Here is a 9,508-nt window from a genome sequence, read left to right as displayed (position 1 = left end):
AAAATCTAGGAAGTTTTCTTTTCGGTCCTTTCGTCCTCACAGACGAGCAAAGGAACTTTCGGGGTTTTTTTTATTTGTTTTTTTCTAGGCCGTCTATTTTTCGCCGGACAACCAGCTGACAAACTAAAAGGTCTGGGCCGGCTAGGCGTCCAAGCTTCTAAGCTGGACGACAAATCCTCTGCCTTATGGGGTGGGCCTCCTCCTGGGGATCCCAGGGTGGGGGGGCCGACTTCAGTTTGGCATCAAACAACAGATGCCGGGGTCTGAGAAGTGATCTCTCAGGGGTATGCCTTCCCTATGCATCCTCCCCAGAAGTTTTTTTTTTTTTTTTTTTTGTAGCACAAATCCTCCATCAGATACGGTCAGGCAGGGGTAATACCGTATATACTCGAGTATAAGTCGACTCGAATATAAGCCGAGGTACCTAATTTTACCACAAAAAACTGGGAATACTTATTGACTCGAGTATAAGCCTAGGGCGGGAAATGCAGCAGCTACTGGTAGTAATCCCCCCCCTGGTAGTGTCCCCAGTTGCAACATCCCCCCCCTGGTAGTGTCCCCAGTTGCAATATGCCCCCCCTGGTAGTGTCCCCAGTTGCAATATGCCCCCCCTGGTAGTGTCCCCAGTTGCAATATCCCCCCCCCTGGTAGTGTCCCCAGTTGCAATATCCCCCCCCCTGGTAGTGTCCCCAGTTGCAATATCCCCCCCCCCCTGGTAGTGTCCCCAGTTGCAATATCCCCCCCCCTGGTAGTGTCCCCAGTTGCAATACCCCCCCCCCCTGGTAGTGTCCCCAGTTGCAATACCCCCCCCCCCTGGTAGTGCCCCCAGTTGCAATATCCCCCCTGGTAGTGCCCCCAGTAGTAATACCCCCCCCTGGTAGTGCCCCCAGTAGTAATACCCCCCCCTGGTAGTGCCCCCAGTAGTAATACCCCCCCCTGGCAGTGCCCCCAGTAGTAATACCCCCCCCTGGCAGTGCCCCCAGTAGTAATACCCCCCCCTGGTAGTAGTGCCCCCAGTAGTAATACCCCCCCCTGGTAGTGCCCCCAGTAGTAATACCCCCCCCTGGTAGTGCCCCCAGTAGTAATACCCCCCCCTGGTAGTGCCCCCAGTAGTAATACCCCCCCCTGGTAGTGCCCCCAGTAGTAATACCCCCCCCTGGTAGTGCCCCCAGTAGTAATACCCCCCCCTGGTAGTGCCCCCAGTAGTAATACCCCCCCCTGGTAGTGCCCCCAGTAGTAATACCCCCCCCTGGTAGTGCCCCCAGTAGTAATACCCCCCCCTGGTAGTGCCCCCAGTAGTAATACCCCCCCCTGGTAGTGCCCCCAGTAGTAATACCCCCCCCTGGTAGTGCCCCCAGTAGTAATACCCCCCCCTGGTAGTGCCCCCAGTAGTAATACCCCCCCCTGGTAGTGCCCCCAGTAGTAATACCCCCCCCTGGTAGTGCCCCCAGTAGTAATACCCCCCCCTGGTAGTGCCCCCAGTAGTAATACCCCCCCCTGGTAGTGCCCCCAGTAGTAATACCCCCCCCTGGTAGTGCCCCCAGTAGTAATACCCCCCCCTGGTAGTGCCCCCAGTAGTAATACCCCCCCCTGGTAGTGCCCCCAGTAGTAATACCCCCCCCTGGTAGTGCCCCCAGTAGTAATACCCCCCCCTGGTAGTGCCCCCAGTAGTAATACCCCCCCCTGGTAGTGCCCCCAGTAGTAATACCCCCCCCTGGTAGTGCCCCCAGTAGTAATACCCCCCCCTGGTAGTGCCCCCAGTAGTAATACCCCCCCCTGGTAGTGCCCCCAGTAGTAATACCCCCCCCTGGTAGTGCCCCCAGTAGTAATACCCCCCCCTGGTAGTGCCCCCAGTAGTAATACCCCCCCCTGGTAGTGCCCCCAGTAGTAATACCCCCCCCTGGTAGTGCCCCCAGTAGTAATACCCCCCCCTGGTAGTGCCCCCAGTAGTAATACCCCCCCCTGGTAGTGCCCCCAGTAGTAATACCCCCCCCTGGTAGTGCCCCCAGTAGTAATACCCCCCCCTGGTAGTGCCCCCAGTAGTAATACCCCCCCCTGGTAGTGCCCCCAGTAGTAATACCCCCCCCTGGTAGTGCCCCCAGTAGTAATACCCCCCCCTGGTAGTGCCCCCAGTAGTAATACCCCCCCCTGGTAGTGCCCCCAGTAGTAATACCCCCCCCTGGTAGTGCCCCCAGTAGTAATACCCCCCCCTGGTAGTGCCCCCAGTAGTAATACCCCCCCCTGGTAGTGCCCCCAGTAGTAATACCCCCCCCTGGTAGTGCCCCCAGTAGTAATACCCCCCCCTGGTAGTGCCCCCAGTAGTAATACCCCCCCCTGGTAGTGCCCCCAGTAGTAATACCCCCCCCTGGTAGTGCCCCCAGTAGTAATACCCCCCCCTGGTAGTGCCCCCAGTAGTAATACCCCCCCCCTGGTAGTGCCCCCAGTAGTAATACACCCCCCTGGTAGTGCCCCCAGTAGTAATACACCCCCCTGGTAAGTGCCCCCAGTAGTAATACACCCCCCTGGTAGTGCCCCCAGTAGTAATACACCCCCCTGGTAGTGCCCCCAGTAGTAATACACCCCCCTGGTAGTGCCCCCAGTAGTAATACACCCCCCTGGTAGTGCCCCCAGTAGTAATACACCCCCCTGGTAGTGCCCCCAGTAGTAATACACCCCCCTGGTAGTGCCCCCAGTAGTAATACACCCCCCTGGTAGTGCCCCCAGTAGTAATACACCCCCCTGGTAGTGCCCCCAGTAGTAATACACCCCCCTGGTAGTGCCCCCAGTAGTAATACACCCCCCTGGTAGTGCCCCCAGTAGTAATACACCCCCCTGGTAGTGCCCCCAGTAGTAATACACCCCCCTGGTAGTGCCCCCAGTAGTAATACACCCCCCTGGTAGTGCCCCCAGTAGTAATACACCCCCCTGGTAGTGCCCCCAGTAGTAATACACCCCCCTGGTAGTGCCCCCAGTAGTAATACACCCCCCTGGTAGTGCCCCCAGTAGTAATACACCCCCCTGGTAGTGCCCCCAGTAGTAATACACCCCCCTGGTAGTGCCCCCAGTAGTAATACACCCCCCTGGTAGTGCCCCCAGTAGTAATACACCCCCCTGGTAGTGCCCCCAGTAGTAATACACCCCCCTGGTAGTGCCCCCAGTAGTAATACACCCCCCTGGTAGTGCCCCCAGTAGTAATACACCCCCCTGGTAGTGCCCCCAGTAGTAATACACCCCCCTGGTAGTGCCCCCAGTAGTAATACACCCCCCTGGTAGTGCCCCCAGTAGTAATACACCCCCCTGGTAGTGCCCCCAGTAGTAATACACCCCCCTGGTAGTGCCCCCAGTAGTAATACACCCCCCTGGTAGTGCCCCCAGTAGTAATACACCCCCCTGGTAGTGCCCCCAGTAGTAATACACCCCCCTGGTAGTGCCCCCAGTAGTAATACACCCCCCTGGTAGTGCCCCCAGTAGTAATACACCCCCCTGGTAGTGCCCCCAGTAGTAATACACCCCCCTGGTAGTGCCCCCAGTAGTAATACACCCCCCCGGTAGTGCCCCCAGTAGTAATACACCCCCCCCGGTAGTGCCCCCAGTAGTAATACACCCCCCCCGGTAGTGCCCCCAGTAGTAATACACCCCCCCCGGTACTGCCCCCAGTAGTAATACACCCCCCCCGGTACTGCCCCCAGTAGTAATACACCCCCCCGGTACTGCCCCCAGTAGTAATACACCCCCCCGGTACTGCCCCCAGTAGTAATTCTCCCCCCCCCGGTACTGCCCCCAGTAGTAGCCCCCCCCATTAGAGAGAGATGTAGTAATTAAAAAAAAAAAAAAAACCACTTACCTGAAACCCCGCTCCTGGTCCCGACGCTGCTACTGGCTCCTCTGGCTGCTTTGCATTATGGGAGAGACGTCGTCATGACGACGTCTCTCCCATTACCCACTGCGGGAGCCGGAAGATGGCTCCTGCAGTGGGAGCAGCAGCAGCCGATGAGAGTCTGACAGACTCTCATCGGCTGCTGATTACAACAAACACACAGCTGCTGGCTCCGGTGGCTGTGTGTTTGGCACTGTGTAGTGCTGACCGAACTCCATCCGGTCAGCGCTACACACGCGGTGCAGCTGTGTCACAGAGACCCAGTCTGCACCGCGGCCCGCATGGTACGCTACTCAGCTGCGTACCATGCGGGCATGACTCGAGTATAAGCCGAGGGGGTGCTTTTTCAGCACAAAAAATGTGCTGAAAAACTCTGCTTATACTCGAGTATATACGGTAATCCCGGTTCTTCTGTTGCAACAAGGAACGGGTGATTATTTCAATCTATTTTTGGTTCAGAAACCGAATGAGTTTCATCGCCCTATTCTAAATCTGAAAAACCCTCAACGATGCTTAGGGCAGGAAAGCCTTCCTCTGCCCGCATCTATGACAGTTTGCCAATAGTTTTCCTACAGAAAATATGACCCTAAGGTCTGGCTTTTCTCTAGGCTGGATTGGACCTTGGTCTCTCCCTGGTCACTTTGAGAGTGCAGATTTCTGCACTGTCAGCCTGGTTCCAGAGTAAGATTGCTTCTTTACCAGATGTTAGAATTTTTTTTCAGGGGGTTCTCAGAGTTCAGCGTCCTTTTTGTTCCACTGGTAGCACCATGAAATTTCTTTGGTTCTCAAGGGGCTACAAGCTCCCCCATTTGAATCTCTGGACTCTGTAGAATTTTAAATGGTTGACGGCAAAGACACTTTTTCTCCTCGCTATCTCTTCTGCACGCAGAGTATCTGATTTGGCAGCGTTCTCTTGTCGCTCCCCATTTTTTTTTTCCCCAGGATAGAGCTGTTCTCCGCACAAGGGAGAGTTACTTTCCTAAGGTAGTGTCCCATTTTCATATGAATGAAGAAATTGTGGTTCCTGCTTTTCATGCTTCAGATATTTCTGTAGGTGAAGCCTCCCTGGATGTAGTTCGTGCTCTCCGTATCTATGTGGATCATACAAACTCTAGAAAAACAGAAGCTCTTTTTGTGTTCTATATGGTTTTCACAAACGAGGATGGCTAGCTAATAAACAAACTCTGGCTAGATGGTTACGTATGACTATCTCTCAGGTATACACACAGGCTGATCTCCCTGTTCCAAACATGGTGACTGCACATTCTACTTGGTCTGTAGGGCCATCATGAGCATTTAGTCATGATGCCTCTATTGAGCAAATGTGCAAGGCAGCCACCTGGTCGTCTGTCCAGACTTTTCTTAGGATCTACGCACTTTTGCCTCTCAGGATGCTTCCTTTGGGTGACTAGTTCTCCTTTCTGCTCAGGAGTCTCCCCACCCTTAGAGGAACTGCTTTAGGACATCCCCATGGTATCCCTGTGGATTCCTATGGAACCTGAAGAAAATAAGAGTTATGGTAGACTTAACATTGCTTTTTCTTCAAGGTTCACCCTGACGCACCTGGCTGCATTGGGTAATTTTTCTTTCGGTCACTGATTCCCTCATCTTGTATAAGAGTTTCTGGTGTATGATTGTTCTTCCTTCTCCACTTTTTCTTCTGCCTTGAGGCTTGTTAAACAAACTGAATGCCTGTGGCCAGGAGCGAGGTGTATATGTGGAGGAGGACTGGAGTCATCCTGGGAGATGAAAGCTTTAACTGTTTGCTGCTTGGATCACTCCAATCACATTATCCCTATGGTATCCCTGTGGACCCTATGGACCTAGAAGAAAGACTTATCAAAGGTAAGTCTACTATATACCTTATTGATTGTTTCATCTTCAGTCCACCCAGCTTTCGTATTCTGATGCATCATCTAAGGAGGGAGATGACATACAAGGTTCTCTCTCCGAGTCACACTCGGGTGAGGAGCACTGTCAATCAAACAGTGGATGTTCCTGCTTTAGTGAGGGCAGTTAAATAAATCCTGAATATAGAGGGTGATGAACCAGCCCTAAACCTAAAACCTTGTTGTTTAAACCTCAGAAGGTGGTTAAGGCTGAATTCCGTCAATCAAAACCAGCTCACTGAGCTCATGGGAGAGAAGCTTGGGGTACTACTGGCAAGCTGTTCCAGGTCCCAAAGAGACTAGCGTCTTTTTACCCTCTCCTTACTAAGGAGTGTACTAAGTGGGAAGTCCCTCCCACTGTTGATTCGCATGTGGCACGCTTAGTCAGAAACTCTACACTGCCCTGACCATCTACATCCTCCCTTAAGGCAGACATAGGATCCAAGAAGACACTTGAATCCTTTCCCTTTTCTGGAGGCTGCTGTTTGCTGAATTGGACAAAATTGTGGGTACCATGGCAGCCTTTAAATCTGCCTTTCTGCAATCGGCAACTGCCTCTAAGCCTAGGCTATCCTCTTACCTGTCCTTTCGTCCCCAGGGTAAGGCAAGAGGACAGTCTTTTCCCAGGCAATCTAGCTTGCTCAAGACCACCTAGCCACGATTCAAGCAGCCTTGGTCGGCCAGATGTCCTGCTTCCAAGCCTGACGACAAGCCTTCTGCCTGATGGGGCAGGCCTCCTCCTAGAGAATCCCAGGGTGGGATGCCACCTTTAATATGCTGACTCTTGGCGTCCAACAACAGATGCCTGGGTCCAAGAAGTGGTCTCTTAGAGGTACGCCCTCACTTTCTTGAGGCGTCCTCCCCAGCAATTTTTTTTTGTACAGGTCCATCAGACCCTATCAAGGCTCTGGCTCTCCAGGAGGCCATTCACTCCCTGCTGTATTCCTGGGTGATAATACCTGTTCCTTTGGCTTAGACGTCAGGGAGTCTGAATCCTGCCATACCTAGACGACCTCTTAATCTTGTTACAATGCCATCTCCAGGTGACAGTGGATTGCCTGCAAACACACAGCTTGATCATCAATTGGAAAAAGTCCTCCCTATCTCCGACACAGCGGATTACACATCTGGGGGCACCCCTAGATTCTTGAATACAGAGTATCTTTCTGCCAGTAGACAAGATTTTGACACTACACTTACATGCGTGCAGCTTGCTCCACAATCGGGGGGTATCCATTCACTCAGCAATGCAGGTCCTGGGGTCCATGGTGTCCACCTTCGATATTGTGGAATACGCCCAGTTCCACTCCAGGCCTCTGCAACCACTGATTCTCTCTTTCCCGGTGGAATGGACAGTATCATCTGATCCGGTCCCAGATGATCCGCCTCTCTTCGGGAAGTTCGGCTTTCCCTCTCATGGTGGCTACAGATGTCCCATCTGCACAAAGGTCGCCCCTTCTGGATTCCAGATTGGGAACTTCTCATGACAGATGACAGCCTTTGCAGATGGGACGCGGTAGTCGTCATCATTCCTTTCAGGGACGGTGGACAACTCAGGAAAGTCTCCTGCCCATAAACATTCTGGAGCTTCGAGCAGTGTACAGAGCACTCTCGCTCAAGTGCAGGATATCCTTTACAGCAGGCCGGTCCAGATCCAGTCTGACAAAGCAACTGCGGTAGCATACCTCAACCATCAGGGAGGCAAACTAAGTCGGGCAGCCATGTGGGAAGTGGCAAACATTCTGGTCTGGGCCGAAGGTCATCTCCCAGCAATCTCGACAGTGTTCATTTCAGGAGTCTCAACTGGGAAGCTGACTTCCTAAGCCATCAGGACATGCCGGAGAATGGGCTCTCCAGCCGGATGTCTTTCAACTGCTGGTGGACAAATGGGGCTTGCCAGACGTAGACCTCATGGTCTCACCTCACAACCACAAGGTCTCCTGGTATGGGTCCAGGACCAGAGACCCCTCAGCCACCATCATGGATGCTCTGGCAGTGAGGTGGGACTTTAATCTTGCATACCTTTTTTCCTCCGATCTCCTCCCTGCCCAGGCGACATTGGTTCACCAACCTATGGAGACTCTCCATAGACACTCAGTTTCCACTTTCTCTACGGCAGGATCTACTAGCACAGGGTTTGGCACTCTTACATTCAATGGTGCTCCCCCAGAGGCTGACTCTACAGCTTTTAGGATCTCCCAGGTGCTTGGTTTTCTCCAGGCTGGGTTAGACCTTGGTCTCTGCCTAGCCTCTCTTAGAGTGCAGGTTTCTGCTCTGTCAATCAGGTTCCGGTGAAGGATCGCTCCTCTGCCTGATGTTAGAACATCCTTTCAGGTTGTCCTATGCTTTCAACCTCCTTTTGTCCCTCCGATGGCTCCGTGGGATTTGTCCTTAAAGCTCTACAGGCTCCTCCATTTGAGCCTCTGGACTCTGTAGACCTCAAGTGGCTGACAGCGAAGACACTCTTTCTCTTATCTATCTCCTCTTCCAGCAGGGTATCTGATTTGGCAGTGATCTCCTGTCGCTCCCCATTCTTGATCTTACCGATTTGGCAGTGATCTCCGTACCAGGGCTGGGTACCTCCCTACAGTGGTATCCCGGTTCTATTTTGAATGAAGAGCTTGTGGTTCCGGCCTTCCAGTCCTTGGATCTTTCTGCAGGTTAAGTTTCCTTGGATGTGGTTCATGCTCTTTGGATCTATGTGGATCGTACAAATTCCTTGAGGAAATCAGATTCTGTGTTGTATGGCTTTCACAAGCGAGGCTGGCCTGCTAACACACACTCTAGCTCGATGGCTTTGCATGACAATCTCTCAGGCCTACACGCAAGCTGATCCTACTGCTCCAAACAGGGTTACAGCACATTCTACTGTCTGTGGGACCCTCGAGGGTGGTTCGACGTGGCGTTTCTGCTGGGCAGTTGTGCAAGGCGGCCACATGGTCTTCCATCCACACCTTTCTTAGGCTTTATTCCTTTGATACCTCTGCCTCTCAGGATGCTTCCTTTGGGTTTCGGATTCTCCTTTTCTGCTCAGGAGTGTCCCCACCCGTAGGGAAACTGCTATGGGGCATCCATGTGGATCCCCTATGAACCCTAAAGAAGAAATTAGAGTTAACAAAGGTAAGTCTACTATAACTCTTATTTAAAGTCCATAGGATCCACAGGGCGCCCACCCTGACTCACCTGGCCTCAATGGGTTTTTTTCTCTCTCGATCACTGATTCCTTCATCTTCTGGGAGAGTGTTTCTTGAGAGTAACGGCCTTCCTTCTCCTCGGCCTTCCTTCTCCTCGGCCTTCCTTCTCCTCGGCCTTCCTTCTCCTCGGCCTTCCTTCTCCTCGGCCTTCCTTCTCCTCGGCCTTCCTTCTCCTGCACCTGTCTTGGGCTTGTTTACAAAACTGTCTGCCTGTGGCTGGGGGTGGAGTATATGTGGAGGAGGACCGATGCATCCTTGGAGCTAAAGCTTAACTGTTTGGTGCCCTGACCTCTCGGACCACACACCCCCAATAGTATCCCTGTGGATTCTATGGACTTCGAAGAAATAGAGTTTTAACAAAGGTAAGTCTATACCTTTTTTGTTCCTAGTGTGCATATTTAACATCCCAACAAAATCCAAGATAGATCACTTAACTATCCGATATAACAATTGGTGTTTTATTTTACCTATTTTCTTTTGCTTTTTTATATTTAAATTGTACTGCATTACAGCCCTGGCTTTATGTTTAGAGCAGCCAAACTTGTCTT

Source organism: Taudactylus pleione, unplaced genomic scaffold (assembly GCF_031769625.1).
Source record: "Taudactylus pleione unplaced genomic scaffold, aTauple2 ptg000218l, whole genome shotgun sequence".
Taxonomy (NCBI): Eukaryota; Metazoa; Chordata; class Amphibia; order Anura; family Myobatrachidae; genus Taudactylus; species Taudactylus pleione.
The sequence above is the reverse complement of the archived record's forward strand: the minus strand, read 5'-3'. Positions refer to the sequence as shown.